This window comes from Rhinolophus sinicus, chromosome 1 (assembly GCF_057876585.1).
Source record: "Rhinolophus sinicus isolate RSI-liver-muscle chromosome 1, RSI-T2T, whole genome shotgun sequence".
Taxonomy (NCBI): Eukaryota; Metazoa; Chordata; class Mammalia; order Chiroptera; family Rhinolophidae; genus Rhinolophus; species Rhinolophus sinicus.
In genome coordinates this window covers 46,713,726-46,733,244 of record NC_142501.1, presented here as the reverse complement: position 1 = coordinate 46,733,244, position 19,519 = coordinate 46,713,726, and the positions used below count along the sequence as shown (strand labels likewise).

Genomic DNA, 19,519 nt, shown 5'->3' with positions numbered 1-19,519 from the left:
ATGGGCTAGGAGGAAACCCAATGAGACAGTGGTCAGCTCTAGGTTGGGGAATAAAAGCGCCTTGGAAGAGATAATGGAATTGACCTTGGTGTTCACCAAATTTCCAAGCAGAGAACACTGACCATGCAAAAACACAGAGATAGGAAACAGCAAGTCCAATTAGATGAGCTATAGTAGTTGAAGTGTATGAAGCTAAGTGTTTAAGACTGGGGTAGATGAGGGGACACGGGGAAAAATAAAACTGTGGAGGTAAATGAAGGCCATCTTATGGAAGGCAGGCCACAACATATTAAGAAATTTGGACTCTGCGAAAAGGAAAGAGGAGTCACTGTAAAGGAAATACAGTCTGATTTGCAGTTTGGAGAGATGGCTTTAGCAGAAGTATAGTGATCTTACTGGATCTTGCTGGGATGGTGGTTTGGAGTGGTACCAGGAGAAGAGCGTGTTGGGGTAGCAAAATCATTGAATAGAATGAGAGAAACTGATAGAAGCATGTTGGTAGGTAGGATGTGTGGAGGCAGAAACAAGATCGAGAAACTGACGTTTGTTGTCTTGTAAACTGAATTAGAATGAGGAATCTATACGCTAGGAGAGAAGGGCTTGAATCGAAAATTCTTAGTATTCTTTCAACACTTCATGTCTACAGCAAACTTAAAAAGAAGAAAGAGTACACCAAACTTTTACATAAAAGTGTTGCCCATTCTCTAAGAGGCTTAAACATCTATTGTGATTTCAATAGCACTGCTTTTCACCTGGTCCTCCTGTCTTTATTCTATATCTACTCTTGGCATTTGTAAACTGTCTTTTCTTTGAATTACTGAAAATAGCTTTTTCAAAGGAAAGTGTTAACAGCGTTTCTTTGAGATTAGCTGTGTGCTCTCTGCAAAGGAAACAGTTGAAAAGGACAAGGAGTGCCTTTGTGCCTGGTAGTCCCTGATTCAATGATTGCATTTCTTGGTGACATTCATGGTCATGATTTGGGGTTGGCTATGTTTTCCGTAAAGGAGATCAGCTAAAGAGATACCATCTACTGTTTGGGACATTATTTTAAAGTAAAAACAAAACAAAACATCATTTTGAAGAGGCAGACATTTACTTGAGAAAAGCAAATATCTTTTACCTAAATATCAGGGTCTGTATAGATAATCTATAGCTACTCTAGGTGGCAGAGTGCACACTATAGAGGAATAACAGCAAATCTAAGCATTCACAAAATGGTTCTCAGGAGCACCTTCAAGGGAATTTAGTAAACCAGGACTGAAATAGGTTACACATATCAACTTTGTGTGACAAGCTGTGGTGGTAAGAGTTATCATTACTTTATCTAATGGGAAACAATGTCACTGGCAGCCAACATTTTGGAATATTGGAAGTCCTGTTAAATATTTGGCATAGAAGCTGAGACACTGCTTATCCCGAGGTAGGATACATGGGTAAGGATCAAGTGGTAAAGAAGGCAGAATAAACGGACAGGGCTACAGTCTAAGATACACAGAAGAAGGAGTCTATTTAGCTTTGGTTAGGGCTGAAAGACTGCTGCAAAGGGCACAGAGTTTAGGAGAGATGGTAGATTTACTGTGAAGTTGGGCTAAAGGTTAATAAAAGGAAAGAATGTGGGGCATATTAACAAAAACTACTTTTTGAACTTGAATGGAGATATTAATCTAAATTTATCAGATAATATTCCATTTAATATGATTCATGTTGGGTCAATATGTTAATATGCAATGGAATTCTTTTGTGAAAAATAGTGCAAATCCATTGTTTTCTTCATAGTGAGTCACATTAATTATAAAGTTTACACATAGAAACTGCATTGTAAAATGTTACATAGAATAAATCTGTGTTCCTGGAAGTGGCTTAAAGAAAGAAATCTTTCATATTATTATATTTTTATATCCAATATTTGAGACACTGGTTGAAAATATGGTCAAATAATGAACTAAATTTTCTTCCCACGAAAATCCAAAGCATTGTCTTCCTTAATATGATCATCCAAAAACATGGTACTTTATTCTAGCATGTGATGGTCAGTAAGACACTTGATCCACAAGATTAATTATTAAAGGATGCTTGGTGTTCCACATCTCCAGATTAGTATCACAGTGTACAATAACAAACTTCTTAGTAAATACATAGCTTTGCATTGTAGGTAACTGGCTGATTCTGAATTCATGAATTTTTTCACATTTAGTAGGCTCTACATTTTGTCACTGACCATGACCCCAAAGTATCCAAAAAATTGATTTGACAGCACAGATTCTAGATTATTCCTTTGCTATCCCTTCTTTTTGAGCTGGCTTTCTAATTATTTTTAATGCTACTCTATTATAGTAATACATGAAATGCACTGCATCTTTATTGTACTGACAATAAAATTCTAATAACACGCTTTAAAACTAAGTAGTAGACCTGAATATCCCCTGACCTGATGTACGAGAAAAGGAGAGTCTACCTTTATCTATTTCAGATATTATACGTTGAGTTCCAGACTGGGAGACGCCCAAGTTTATGTTGACACAACAGAAATGTGTCAATCCCCCTCAGAACTTCTCTTTATTTGAAAACCATTCAGGAACTTTTCCAGAATGTGTTATTAAGGAAACATAAAGGGAGATTAACAAAGCAGCAGAAGAAGGGGAAATAAATAAACCTGTTGACAAGATGAACTTCATTTCCATCAGCTGGTTATTGGAGCAGGAAATATAGGCTTTTCTAATGAGAGACTGGCCTATTATTGCAAGTTTTTTCTAAGCTATTTTATAATGGGGGCTAGGGAGTTTTTCCTGTGGTCATCATAACAGGAAAAGGTACAAGACTTTTAAACCTGTCACGATCTCATAAATATCATAATAATTGTTTCCAAATTATTTTTTTCCTATTCCTTTTCTTTTTTGGTAAAGTAGCACTTCCATATAATTAAATGTATTCACATTACCTCATAGATATTTCAGATATAATTAAGGAAATTAACCTTAAAAATAGATCTATTACAAAATATAACAAAAGGTTATAAAATGTGGAAGTTAAAGCTTTGTGTTTTACTCAATATTTTTACCTTTTTTTCAGAACACTCAAGATACTTGATGAGTATTTTTTTTTTTTTTAATCAAGAAGCAGATATGCACTTTAAATACACCCATACTTTGAAGGGAAAAAGTTCATTGGGGGGATTTATGTGTATTCTTAAATACTAGAACAGGTCTCTCAAAATGTATATAACATTCTTAAAGGCATAATTGCATGTACACATATTTTCTAAGTTTGGTCACAGCTCCTAATTTGTACCCATAGGATTCATAATTAACAATGGTAGTATTTACCAGTGATATTATTTTATCATCTCTTTAAAAACATGCAAAATAAGTGACGGCATAAATTTTTGTGAGCTTATAAATTTTCATAAGAATGCATATACTCTCACACATACACATTGATTTTTATTTCAGATGGTATAATTTCCCCAGTGACTGGTGCATAGGTATGTAACTGTATGTTTGCATAATCATGATGCCAACTTGTGTCATTTTAAAGAAATTTGAGTAGTGTTTTATGACTTGGGACAGACAATTAAATAAAACACATGATCAGATTGATTTAAACATTTTCATTTATTTAACATATTCATTTGTTAAAATCATTTTATGGTTATCTGCCCTACCACTTTATGAACTGCCTTTTTTCTTGGGCCTTTGAAGAGTAGTCTTGTTTTTCTATTTGTTTGTTAATGAAATTAGTCTCATCATTTTGGCCACTTGAAAATTAATTTCAATCATTGCATTATGTATTCTGCAGTGTGATTTGGTAACTACGTACAAAAAGATGGATCATCAAAAGTGACCTGATGTATATCAGCATCTGTTCACTACCACATAATTTATCATAGCAAAGTATCATATGGTCTCAATGTGTACAATGTGAGAGTGTTTGAATAGAGAAAGGACTATCTAAACAATGGAATATTATGACTGAAGAACTTTTATAACATGGAAATCATCATGATGAATAATAAAGCAGAACACAAATTTATATAACATACAGTTTCGTCCCCCCTTTTTAAAGTCTTCTATTCAAAGAAAAATTCCTGGAAGAAAATATAATTTGTTAGATCCGGTTGCTGTTTTTATAATGATGAGTTCTTTCTTTTTAATATATTTTTGTATTTCCAAACATGTTTTATGTGAACATTTATTTAAAATCCAAAAAATAAGCATTATTTTAAAATACAAATATTAATTATTGAAAAAATTAATAATGAATGCTAGGTACATTATGAAGCCTGCAGATCTTTATTTCTTCCCTTCTACCCGGTCATATTTTTTACTGGAAAACCCTGATTAAAAAGCAAGAAAAACATGTAATTTGATCAATTCAGTGGAGCGAGAAAAAACTAAACACAAACACCAGAGAACCCCTGTGTGTAAGAAGTTCAAAGGATTGTACAGGCATATCTCACCTAAACCACGAGCAGCAGAGAAAACTACATAATAGAATAGGGTCTTTGGAAAATGTGGGGTAGAGATTCTGAGGCCTTAACTAATAAATAAAGAACAACATGCAGACTCAGCAAGTGGTAGTTTGTAATTTCAAAATGTTGCATAGTTAAAAAAAATTTTTATCTTTATCTAAAAGGAGATACACATGCTAAACCTGTTGTTTATATGCCCCCAAAGCAGCCAAGCTATACAGCTATGGAGTCCCAGTGCCTGAAGTTCTGCGAGCTTGTGCCAGAGCCAAATTGCTACATGATGAACAGGTCAGACTCAGGGACTCATCATGAATCTATTAATAATCTTCTTCCCAATCTGATTAATGACATTACTATTATACCAGTCAGCCTGGTTTAGGTCTTCAGGGTTATCTTGTATTCTCCAGCTTTGGCCTTTTACAAATAATTGCTCATAGCCTACAAAATTATTCTCTTTTCCCCTTTCTATTCCATTAGTTGCTGCTCTAGTCCAGGCCTTCATTATCTCTTCTCTACCTATTCTTCCCCCTTGAATCCATCTGGAACATTACTGCTTGATTAATCTTCTTGATATTAATATAAGTCTTTGAACACAATAGTCCATGCTCAAAAATACCAAATAGTTCCTACTGATTACTGAATTAAGTCCAAACTCTTAATAGTGACTCTGTAATCTGATCCCAAACAATATTTTTCCCAACATCTCCTATTCTTCTGCTGAAAGATTTGATGACCTGGTCAAACTGGAATAGGAATCATTTTCCAGATCTGGCATACTTTCTTCCTCTTCACAAAAATTTATGTCACTTCATTTTCATCCCAATTAAAATTCTACCTATATTTACAACATTATTGATTATATTCCCCAAACTGCCTTTCATATCCCCGTGAATTGTAACTACTAATTTGTCTTTCTAAGCCTTTTACCTTCTCCCCCACCCTCACTATTCCCATCTAGCAACTATCAGGTTTTTTCCCCCTTATATTTCTGAATCTATTTCTGTTTTGTTTGTTCATTTATTCTGTTCTTTAGATTCCACATATAAATGAGATGATATGGTATTTGTCTTTATCCGTCTGTCTTATTTCACTTAGCATAATATTCTCTAGGTCCATCCATGTCATTGCAAATGGTAAGATTTCATTCTTCTTTTGTAGGGTATCAGATGGGCACTTGTCTTATTAGGGAAACCACTTCATGGACTATGTAGATGCCTGATCATTGCACTGTATGCCTGAAGCTTAAGCTGAATAATATTGAGTGTCATCTATAATTAAATATATAATAATTAAATATATATAATAATTAAATATATATAATGAAGTATATAATTTTATATATATATATATATATATATATATATATATATAGTCACAGGATGTGGAGTACAGCACAGGGAATATAGTTAATGGAATTATAACAGCTATATACAATGTCAAAGGGATAGTAAACTGGGGGAGGGGGGTTATCACTTTGTGAGGGGTATAAATGTCTAACTATTACATTGTTTTGTACACCTGAAACTAATAAACAATAAATAAAAATAAAGGTACGGAGAGGAAAGGCATGCTGTCAATTAATTTTGAAAAATAATATGTTGCTTTTCTGTTTGTGACATTCATTGTACTCTTCACTTTTTAAAAATTGTAATTAGTTGTGATTTCTCATTCTAAATAAACATTTCTTTTATACTTAAAAAAATTCTACTTATATTTAAGATCTAATAAACTATGAACTTCCAAACGGTATAGGAAATATGTTCAACTTTGTAGGACCTTGCAAGTAGTAAGTGGTACCCAGTGCCTGTTTGCTCAATTAATGAATATATTTCAAGCCAACCTCTACCACAGTTTCATCACTCAGGAGTGCTCTTCACCCTTCTAAGTACATATGGGTTGCTGTATTTCTATTTCAATATATGTCGCACTCAAGCTGATGTGTTAGGGAAGACATGGCCATTCCCAGTTTATGGGCCTACGTTTTCACATTAGATCCAGTTGCATCTGGACTTGTCTAGAAGACTGGTCACAATGGCCTGCTAGGACCCATTTGTAAAAGAGGGCTTAAGAGTCCTGTGAAAAAGAAAACTGATACTAAAGAAATAAAGATTCAAGGAATAGGACTTTCATATTTGACAGTAACGTTGTGCTAGGTACTTTGAAGACCCTTCCTGCTGCAAACAACTAATGATGCTGATAAACTTCTTTGATTATTTTTAATGTGTTACTGAGATGACAAAATAACAGTAAATGAGAGAAAGTGAAATTTTATGGAGAAAAATAATCAGGCAGCAGATTTTTAGCTTTTAGAGCATTTACTGATTTCAGTGAACCTTAGCCTTAATGTCAACAGTTTCTTAGGGTATGAACAACAGGAGACAAAGCCCAGGGCCCACCCAGGATGAAGAATCTAACAGGAGATAACAGAAAGGAAGATGGAAGCCCCAAGAGCTATTGACTTAGTATAACAGTAAACAGGAAATACAACATCTTTCTCCCAGGGCACTGCAAAGAAAATAGCATATCGTGAATTTTGGCCTTGAGTGAAAGGGACAAAAGTCTCACCTGAGAATATGAAATAACAAGCTGGCCCCCATACAAACCTCATGGATGTTTGCAGCTCCACTTTGTACTACCTGGAGGGGTGGAGGTGACATCTAAAACAGTTAAAGCTGATAATTAAGCTTAAAGTAGTCTTAGGAGGGTGATATCTCCAGGAGTTATAGCAGAAATAAACTCACACTCTCTGGCTGGAGAAACATAGGCCTCAAAGTTGTCCCAGAGATAAAGTCAGAATTAAAATGAGATTAAAATCAAATTTCACAAAATATACAAAGACACAATGCACCATGAGTGAGATACAGCAGGAAAAAATTAATTAAACAAGTATGTTTGCAAAGACATTGTAAATATGTACAGGGAAATTTAACAATGAAAAAAACAGGAGAAATTATTGAAAATATGAATAAAGAGTGAGTATAAAAATAACCAATATAAAAAATAAGAACTTACAGAGCTGAAAGTTGTAATAATTGAAATTAAAATTTAATGGATATATTTATCAGCAAATTAGACAGACTTGAGGAGATAATTAATCAAGCAGAGATTAGTGAGCTAGAAGACAGATTGAACAAAATTACCTAGAGTGCACACAAAGAGACAAAGAAATAAAAACAAACAAACAGGAAATAGAGGTTAAGAAACATGAAGATAAAGGCTACGTATATTCCAGAACTGATAAAAGCCACTAATCCACTAATTCAGGAATCAGTATCTTTCTTGTGCAATCTATCTGTATTGTGTATTAGTAAAGATATAATGGAATAATATCTTTATGTGCTGAGACAAAACATCTGCTGACCTTGATTTCTATACCTAGGGAAAAAAATACCTTTTTCAAGCAAGGGTAAAATATATTTTTAGGTAAATAAAAAAAGTATGATTTGTCAGTAGCAGACGCTCACTAAAGGAAACTCTAAAAGATATACTTCAAGTTCAGAACATAAACTCAGATGGAAGTTTTGAGATGCAAAAAGAAAGAAAGGCAAGGAAAATCTAAAAAATCTGGAGTGTATATAACACCTGAAAAAAAATGTATCTAACGACCCTGTGTACAATGGCTTAAGGAGTTAAAAATAAGGTTGGAAAAATTTTAAATTTTTATAAAAGTAACATATAAGTCAGGAGGGAGTGATTGGAGTTTAAGTGTTTTTGAATCCCTGTATTCCTGTTTAGAAGAAGGGTAAAGATTGTGCATAATTATAAAAATTGACAAATTAAGATTTCTAAGATATACACTAGAAAAACTATAATAGTATATATTACTTCTAATCCAATGGAGTAAAGAAGTGGAATGAGAAAAATAGATGTTCAATTCCCTTAAAAGTTAAAAAAGGAGAGAAAAAAGAAACAGAAAAAAGAAAACAAATGAAGCATGGCACAAGATACCGGAATTAATAAATAATTAATAATAAGTGTAAGTAGACTGATATAGTTAAAAGACAAAAAATGACAAAGTAGAAATGCAAACAAATTACCACCACCATTAGCACAATGGAACAACAATCCAACTACTCAAAAGGTGACAAGAAACACTTGTAACCTGAAGTTACAAGATGTTATAAGAAACATGTAAAATATAATTCAGAAAAGTTGAAAGTAAAAGGTTGGCAAAAGCTATGCCAAAAAACACTAAGAGAAAGCTGGTGTAGATATACTTTCCAGTGAAATATATTGTAGGACAAAGAACATCACAAGAAATAGAAAGTCACTACATAATTTCTTTTAAGAAAAGTTAAATTGACAAGGAAGGAATAAACACTGTGGACTTGGATGCACCTCAAATTGTAAAAAACAAAAATGATAAATCTATTCCTATAATGGTAGTTGGTATATAAATCAGGCAATATTAGTTTAAGGATATAGATGATCTGAACAATATGATTAACAAGCTTGATCTAATGTATAGCTATATATAATTCCCAGTAAATGCAGAATAAATATATTATTTTCAAGCATGAATTAACCTTTTATGAAAGGGGTCTCCTTAACATAGTAATAGCAGTCACAAAATAACAATCACAATACATTTAATTTGTTCTTGTCAGTGTTTTAACCACTTTAAAATACATTTAATCCTCACAAGAATTCCAAAGGTTTAGTATACAAATACCCCTACTTAAATTTTGAAAAAAATGAAGGCACAAAGAGGTTAAGTGATTTTCTCAATAACAGAACGAGAAAATGAAAGAACTGTTATTCAAGAGTTTATGCTCTATCTATTATGTAATACAACAGCAAAAAGAATTTAGGAGTGAAGTTAATAAAAAGATGTTTAAGCAACTTATAGGGAAAATTATAAAATCTATTGCAAGACATTAAAGACCTAGAGAAAAGGAGAGCTCCTGTTCACGAATTGGAAAAATCAATAACAGAAAGAGTTAGTTAATTCTTCTCCAACTGATGTACAGAGTAAAAATTCCCATAATATTGTTGTGAATTTGCAAAGTTAATTAAAAAAAATTATATGAACTACAAAGGACAAAGAATACTGAAGACATTTGTGAAGAAGGATAAAGTGAAATGGATTATCTAGCCGGCCACAAAGCCTTTTTCTAAAGCTATAATAAAACTTAAAAAGGCGGTGTAGTATGGCACGCAGTTCAACAAATTGACCAATGGAACAGATAGGAGAAACCAGAAAGAGACTCACATATGTACAGAAACTTGATTTACAGTGGAGTTGTAATTACATACCAGGCAAAAAGTGGACTTTCAGTTAGTAGGAGTAGAAGATTATGTTATTCATATGAGAAAAAAAAATAAATAAATTTGAGTCCCAAATATCGACCATAATAAAAAATACTCTGTGTAAATCAAAGGTTAAAGTGAAAGACAAAATTATTTTTAAAAATTTAGAATACAACATAAGAACTACTTTTGTTTGGGCCGAAGGGATTTTTTTAAACTAGATATAAAAAACATCAAACATAAAGAAACATATTAACATATTTTACTGCATTAAAATTAGGAACTTTTGTTTATCATTAGATACCATAAAAGTGAAAAGACATGTCACAAATTGTGAAAAGACATCTGCAACACAAAGAATTGATTTCACAATATTTAAAGAATTAAAAAAAAAATCAATTAAAAAAACAATCGATATAGAAATGAGCAAAAGATTTGTTATATAGAAGAAGAAAACTGAATGGCCCATGCACATATCAGAAGATGCTCAACCTCATTAGCAATCAGGAGAACGAAGATTTTAAACCAAGATATAACACCATTTCAAAACAATTGGGGAAAATGAAAAGTCTGAAAATGCCAAGTATTTTTGGGGATGTGACGCCCCAGGAGAACCTCCACGCTATTGGTAGGAGTTTAGACCTTACTCAAGCACTCACTGCTTAGTAAATGTGCATATCCTATGCTCAGGAGTTCTCATATTAGAGAGCTCTAATACGCACTAGTCTATACATAAAAGAATATTCATCACAGCATTGTAATATTATAAATTTGGAAGCAACTCAGATGCCTACCAAGTGGTTAGGTTATATAAACTATGCTAATTTCATAAATGTTAATCCTACATAGGAGTAAATATGAGTTACAACTGTACGTAACAACTTGGATCAACTAGGAATTACCCTGTTTCCATGGAAGTAAGACCTAGTCAGACAATCAGCTCTAATTCGTTTTTTTGGAGCAAAAATTAATATAAGACAGGGTATTATATTATATTATATTATATTATATTATATTATATTATATTATATTATATTACATTATACTATACTATACTATACTAACTATATTATATTATATTATATTATATTATATTATATTATATTATATTATATCATATTATATTATACTGGGTCTTATAGCAAAATAAGACCAGGTCTTATAATAATTTTTGCTCCAAAAGACGCATTAGATCTGATGGTCCGGCTAGGTCTTATTTTCGGGGAAACACAGTAGGGTCACAATTTTGAATAAAAAATATAGGTTCAGAAGAATATATTTGGGAAGGTTCCATGTACAGAACATGTAAAATTAAAGAAAACATTGTTTGGAGTTACAAACTTATGTGACAAAATTATAAAGATAAACAAAATAATGAAAAATAAAATTCAGATAGTGATTACTTCTGTGGGAGAAGGTAAAGAAACAGGATCAGAGAGACGAATGCACAGGACTGCAATGCCATGGTAATGTTTTTTTCTAGAACTAGGTGTTGAGTAGACAGGTGTTTATTGCATCTCTGTTTGAAGGAAAGTTGACATTGTAGCATAATATTACTCAGACTCTTTTTAAACCTGCCATTATACTCTTATGCCCTGTCCTATAGGTACAATAGAGAACAAGCAAAAGTAAAAGACATATTTGAGCTCTTTATGACACTGAAAGCATAAGGACAGGCAAAGGTGGTTCTTCTTCCTGCGGTAACTCTGGGAACATGGCATGGCATGTACCTAGTGAGCTGCTGATCCGTCTGGGCCAGTCAGAAATGGAGAGAGGGAGAGAGTGGGCATCAAAACATCATCTCCAACAGGAGGCATAAACATCACAGTTGAAGCCAGACGGAAGGAAAATGTCAGACTTTATGGGGTGGCAGAAAGGCAGTTTTGAGAGAATAGGTGATACATACCCTGAGGGTTCTCTAAAGCTTCTGAAAGGGATTTGGGGGTTGCGGGGAAACTTAAAGAACCCTAAAAATTGTCTAGGAGAACACAGCCAGAAAAATACTGTTTTCTTACTGTAAACATAGGCATTTTCTAAGGAAACTGGGTAACTGTTATCTGTGCACTTAAAATGAATAATAGAGATAAATACCAAGGGGAGAGATTGTATATTTCTTTTATCCCAATACTATCTTACATGATATAAAAAATGAACATTCCATGAATGAATGGAAAAATCCAACAGAACTCCTATAAAACAACTTTTAAGTGTGTCTGACACTAAATATTAGGGATATCATTTTTGAAAACAGAAGAAGGCATATAACTTACTGTAGCACCAAAGTGCTGTTCTATATCTCCTAATACCATTGGGCATATCCAAATTTAACTCAATGTCTAACACAGGGCAAGTATGTGTGTGAGGTAAAGGGCCTGTGAAAGCACAAGTGTCCAGAATTTATAAAAGGGACAAGATACATGTAATATGGTAATTTATGTACACATGGAAATCCATAAATACACACACACACACACACACACACACACACACACACACACACATTTGGAATATACACTAGCCCTAAAAGGCGCTGCCCTTTCCACATTGCTAATGTCACTGGTTTGCAGCACCCCAGGTAGTCACTCCCTCTGAAAGCTCCTGGCTAAAATGCAGAAATTCTGCAAATTACTTCTATAATGGGCAATGGAGGGGAAAAACTGGATGAAACGCAACATAGGAAAAGCCAATTTGAGAACCATAAAACGATTTCTAACGATGGCATCTATTAGGTCTTGGAGTAATCTCAGCAGGAAAATGGAAAGGCTGTATCATAGAAAGGACTAAAACATCTCAATGAAAAATAGATTTCAACTGTCAACTGGGCAAACATCTGCAACAGAGGAAAGGCAGGACCTTTAGAACAGTACCAGTACTGTAACAATTGTTGAAAACTCATGTGTGACAGAGAAAACCTTGCAATTCACTGCTCTGTGCTGGAAGGTAAAGAACATTTTAGTTTCAAAGAATCATTATTTGCTTTCTAGGGAAAAAGAAAAGATCAGTTTAATCTTCAAAATATGGTTTCCTAAAGTCAACAATGTGAGGCAGGATAGTCTGGCAACAAGAAGCAGTGGACCCCTGCCATAATTCAAATTTTCCTAACTGTTGCAAGCATATCATTTAAAGAAAATATTCATTTTAAGAATTTTTAACTTTCCACTGTGAATGGAAGTTTTGTTAGTGACCACACCACTGGCAGACCAAACTCCTGCTGGTGCTATATTTAGATTTCGGCTCTTTCCTTCTTAGATTTTGTGAGCAATATGTTCATGTACATGGATAACCACAGTCCCATTTGAAAAGAGGAAAGAAAGGAAAAAATTGTTGTACAGAACTGCACTGCGGACTTCTCATCAACACTGGGGTGGTCCTCTGAGACTTTCATTTCTTTCCTTCACAAAAGCAAAAGATGAAGTTTAAATGCATTCCTGTGTATTTAATTTAGAAATACCAGCCACTCTATTGTTCAGAACTAAGTCCCTTTAATCAAAAAAATGGCTCCTAATTCCTCAGATACCATCAATGCATGAGGTAATGAACACTTTAGGATTTTAGAAATACGTTTCATGGTAATCCCTTGGGTTTCACTATTTTATAGAATTTACTACCTATTTTGCTAAATGCCTAAAGAGAATTTGTCAAGTCCATCTTTCCCTTTTAAAACTACTGAAACTCTTCCGTTGTGAAAACAGCCTAATGAAAGTAGCCTCTTTATCTTCCTCCTGCTTTCACAGACTATTCTGGAATAAATAACTCACATGGGTAGACATAGTCTCAATGTGTTTGGGGGCTATCTGGGTGAAAATTGCAAAGTCTCAGAGTGAGACAGACCAGTCTAGAGGTAAAGAGGCTGCAAGTGCTGGCAGCTATGTCATTACAAATAAAACTACATTCCCTACTGTCATCTCACTTATCAATTTTGACAGGTGACAGGCTTGACTCCCAGGAACATTTATCAAAGAGGACAAATCATGCCGAGTGTTCAGTTTGCCAGAATGACATTGGTTAGTAGTTGATATAAAGAAAATAGGGCTCATATAAACTTAAGGGTAACCACTAAAAAAAAGTCTAGAATTGAAATATATACTGTAATAAAACAAGAAACAAAGGGAAACATCATAGAATACCACCACACAAAAATAATAGGCAACAACAAAAAGGCAAAGAAACAATGGAGACACAGCCTTACCAGAAAATGAAAGATAGAATGATAGGAAATCCTCACATATCAATAATCACCCTAAATGTAAATGGACTGAACTCACCAATAAAAAGGCACAGAGTAGCAGATTGGATCAAAAAATTAAACTCAACCATATGCTGTTTCCAAGAGACGCATCTCAACTACAAGGACAAGCATAGACTCAAAATAAAAGGATGGAAATTGATACTCCAAGCAAATGGTATCCAGAGAAAATCAGGTGTAGCTATACTGATATCAGATGAAACAGACTTCAGGGTGAAAAGGTAACAAGAGACAAAGATGGACATTTCATAATGGTAAAGGGGACTATACAGCAAGAAGACATAACAGTCATCAAGCAAGAAGACATAACAGTCATCAATATTTATGCCCCCAATCAGGGAGCACCGAAATATACCAAGCAACTACTAAGAGACTAAAGGGAGAAATTGACCAAAGCACAATTATACTAGGGGACCTAAATACATCATTGACAGCTATGGATAGATCATCCAAACAGAAAATAAATAACGAAATAGCAGTCCTAAATGACACATTAGATGAAATGGACATAATTGACATTTATAGCACACTTCATTCTAAAACATCAGACTATACATTTTTTTTCTAGTGTACATGGAACATTCTCAAGGATAGACCATATATTGGGACATAAAAGTAACCTCAGCAAATTTAAGAATATTGAAATTATACCAAGCGTATTTTCTGATCACAAGGCTTTGAAATTGGATATCAACTGCAAAAAGAAAGCAGGAAAAAACACAAATACATGGAGATTAAACAACATACTTTGAAAGAACGACCAGGTCAAAGAAGAAATTAGAGGAGAGATCAAAAGATACATAGAAACAAATGACAATGAAAATACATCCTACCAAAATTCTTGGGATGCAGCAAAAGCAGTTTTAAAGGGAAATTTATATAATTACAGGCCTATCTCAAGAAACCCAAATAAATAACCTCACATTACACCTTAAAGAACTAGAAAAAGAAGATAAATGAAACCCTAGGTCAGTGGAAGAAAGGAAACAATAAAAATCAGAGCAGAACTAGATGAAATAGACAACAAAAAGACAATAGAAAACATTAATGTGACAAAGAGTTGGTTCTTTGAAAAGATTAACAAAATTGACAAACCCTTGTCTAGGCTCACTAAGATAAAAAGAGAGAAGACACTAAGAAACAAAATCAGAAACAAAAAAGGGGAAGTTATCACGGATGCCACAGAAACACAAAGGATCATCCAAGAATACTATGAAGGACTCTATGCCACCAAACTCAATAACCTAGAAGAAATGGACAAGTTCTTGTAAACATATAGCCTTCCTAGGCTGAACCATGAAGAACTGGAAAATCTAAACAGACCGATCACCAGTAACAAAATTGAATCAGTCAACCAAAACCTTCCCAAAAGCAAAAGTCCGGGACCAGATGGCTTCACTAGTGAATTCTACCAAACCTTCAAAGAGGATCTAATACCGATCTTGCTCAAACTCTTCCAAAAAATTGAAGAAAGACAGTACTCCCTAACTCATTTTATGAGGCCAACTTTACTCTGATACCAAAACCTGGTAAGGACAACACAAAAAAAGAAAACTACAGACCAATATCTCTGATGAATACAGATGCAAAAATCCTAAACAAAATTTTAGCAAATCGAATGTGATAATGTATTAAAAAGATTATTCATCACGACCAAGTGGGCTTCATCCCCGGGGCACAAGGATGGTTCAACATCTGCAAATCCATCAATGTGATACATCACATAAACAAAATAAAGGACAAAAATCATATAATTATATCAATGGATTCAGAAAAAGCATTTGACAAGATACAGCATCTATTTATAATTAAAACACTTAATAAAATAGGTATAGAAGGAAAATACCTTAACATAATAAAGGCCATATATGACAAACCCTCAGCTAATCTCAAAATTAATGGTGAAAAACTGGAGCCCTTTGCTCTACATTCTGGAACACGACAGGGCTGTCCCCTATCACCTCTGCTTTTCAACACAGTGTTGGAAGTCCTTGCCAGAGCAATCAGGCAAGAGAAAGAAATAAAAGGCATCCAAATTTTGGAATTAAATTAAATTGTCACTCTTTGCAGATGACATGATGCTATATAAACAAAACCCTAAAGACTCCACCAAAAAGCTGTTAGATCAACGAATACAGTAAAGTTGTCAGCTACAAAATCAAAGTACAAAAGTCCATTGCAATCTTATATACTAACAATGAAATCTCAGAGAAAGAAATACAGAAAACAATTTCTTTTGCAATTACAGCAAAAAGAATAAAATACCTAGGAATAAACTTAACCAAGGATGTGAAAGACCTATATGCTGAAAACTATAAGACATTTTTAAAAGAAAGTGAAGACACAAAGAAATGGAAAGACATTTTGTGCTCATGGATTGGAAGAATCAACATAGTTAAAATGGCCATATTATCCAAAGCAATATACAGATTTAAAAAAGAACAATGCTGGAGGTATCACACTCCCTGACTTTAGCTTGTACTACAACAACAAGGGGAACAGTAATCAAAACACTATGGTATTGGCAGAAAACCAGACATGTAGACCAATGGAATAGAATTGAGAACTCAGAAATGAAACCACATAAATATGGACAGATAATTTTTGACAAAGAAGCAAAAAACATGCAATGGAGAAAAGACAGCCTCTTCAATAAATGGTGCTGGCAGAATCGGAAAGCCACATGCAAAAGAATGAAATTGGACTGCTATCTGTCACCATGTACCAAAATTAATTCAAAATGGATCAAAGACTTAAGCATAAGACCTGAAACAATAAACAGCATTGAAGAAAACATAGGTACTAAACTTGTGGACCTTGGGTTCAAAAAACGCTGTATGAATTTGACTCCAAAGGCAAGGGAAGTAAACGCTAAAATAAATGAATGGGACTATATCAAACTTAAAAGCTTCTGCACATCAAAAGAAACCATCGACAAAATAAAGATGCAACCAACTGAATGGGAGAAGATTTTTGCAAACAGTGCCTCCGATAAGGGGCTAATATCCAAAATATACAAAGAACTCATGAAACTCAACAACAAAAAAACAAACAGCCCAATTGAAAAATGGTCAGAGGACCTGAAGAGACATTTCTCCAAAGAGGACATACAAATGGCAAATAGACATATGAAAAAATTCTCAACGTCACTAATCATCAGAGAAATGCAAATAAAAACCACAATGAGATGTCACCTCACCCCAGTTAGAATGGCTATCATCAACAAGACAAATAGTAACAAATGTTGGAGAGGCTGTGGAGAAAAAGGAACCCTCATACACTGTTGGTAGGAATGCAGACTGGTGCAGCCGCTATGAAAGGCAGTGTGGAATTTCCTCAAAAAATCACGAATAGAATTACCATATGACCCAGCAATCCCTCTTCTGGGTATCTACCCAAAAAAATCTGAAAATATTTATCCATAAAGACATGTGCTCCAATGTTCATTGTGGCTTTATTTACGGTCGCCAAGACATGGAGACAACCAACATGTCCTTCAATAGATGAATGGATAAAGAACTTGTGGTATATATACACAATAGAATACTATTTGATGGTAAGAAAAGATGAAATAGGACCATTTGTGACAACATGGATGGATCTTGAGATTATAATGCTACGAGAAATAAGTCAGACAGAAAAAGCAGAGAACCATATGATTTCACTGATATGTGGTATATAAACCAAAAACAACAAATGAACAAGACAAACAAATGAGAAACAAAAATTCATAGACACAGACAATAGTTTAGTGGTTACCAGAGGGTAAGGGGAGAGGGGTTGGTAGATGAGGGTAAAGGGGAACAAATACATGGTGATGGAAGGAGAACTGACTCTGGGTGGTGAACACACAACGGGATTTATAGATGATGTAATACAGAATTGTACACCTGAAATCTATGTAACTTTACTAACAATTGTCACCCCAAAAAACTTTAATTAAAAAAAAAAAAAGGAAAGTAGGGCCCATAACCACTTTTCACTCAGGAGAACTATTACACTTTTCCTAAATAATTATTGCTTATTTAAAAAAGCCAACTACTTAGTTTATTTATTTGAATCTATACCATTCCCACCACCTTAGTTCAAGTCTTTTTCATTTCACACCTGAACTATAAAAATTGGTCCATAATTTTTTTTATCTTGTTTGGATTTGGTTCCTCCAAATTTGTCCACACTCTTAACAAAAATGGGTCAGTTTGGAATACCAATATGACACCATCACGCCTCTTCTAACATGGAATGCATTTCCATTGCCTGTAGTGTAAAGTCCAAGTTGCTCATTATGACATAAAAGTCATTTCTTTATTTGGTCCCTGTCTAGACTCATCCTGTCTCTTTCTACACTTCTCAAAACTTACTCCCCAGGGAGACTGAACTATTAGCAGTTCCTTGAACTTGCTGTGCTTGTGGGCACCTTCACACGTTTGTACTTGTTCTTGCCTTAATTGTCTGCTTGTTAGAAATTCTTCTAAGGCGCCATTACCTCTCTGACCACTCCCTAAAGAGTTAGTCCCTGGTTTCTCTGGGCCACTGATTTTTTTATTTTTGTGTGTCTCCCAGTAGTATAATTACTTATGTTCCCACATCTAGATTGTGAGCTCCTTGATAAAAGACTGTGTCTTATTTATTTTGGTTTACCAGTGCTCAGCATAGAATCTGAAATATCATATTGCTCAAAAATACTTATTTCTGAATTTATCTAGGTGCCCATGGCTATCGGATAGTTGAAAGGAAAACATCTTCATAGCATAGTAGAAGTGGAAGTCATTCCAAAATACTTGGGTCTAAAAGAAAATTTAATGGAATATGAAAAGTAAATGTAAAAAGCCTGCATGGTTAATCATGTATTTTGGGCATAGCATGATCTGTGTTTATATGCAGAAGGATTGAGACCTTAGAGTACAATTTTATTTTTCTTATTTTGATCCAGCTTTATTGAGGTATTATTGAAATATAGGAAAAGTTATAGTATAAAATGTGATGATTTGATATATATATATATATATATATATATGTATATATTATGAAACAATTACCACAATAAGCTTATTCAGTACTTCTATTCCCTCATGTAATTACCAGTTCTTCAAATTTACCTCTGAAATCTATGCTTCAGATCTATCCCTGTCTTTAATTTTCCATTGCTGCTACTACCACTACCAGGGTTGCTCTTATTCTAGTATAAAAAGAAAACTAAATACTTCATTTATCCGATTTTTAAAGTACAAAAAAAAAAAAAAAATCATTCGACAGATATATACTGAAAATATAACTTATATGAGAGATATGAAAAGTTGGAAGGAAGGAGCCAAAAGTCTAATGGGAGAAACTAACATACTTTGATGCTAGCATAAATAATCATCTCCTCTCTTGGCTCCAAACCCTAGAATGTATAAGAAAAGTATACATTAAAAAAATCACAAAGATGCCATAAAATAAGAAAGGGAATCCTTGATGGATTGGAAACAGAAATCTCAGGAAGATGAAAAGCACAATGGATCACATTAAAGCCGCAAGATCAAACAAGAGAGAATGAGAACCAAGGGACTGAT

The 19,519-nt window shown here is 33.9% G+C and overlaps 1 protein-coding gene across 2 annotated transcripts in view; it reads right to left on the bottom strand.

Moving 5' to 3' along the window:
• PDZRN4 (PDZ domain containing ring finger 4) overlaps positions 1 to 19,519 on the bottom strand; it is a 346,709-nt gene that overhangs the window by 26,638 nt on the left and 300,552 nt on the right. The gene's annotated exons all lie outside the window — the stretch shown is intronic.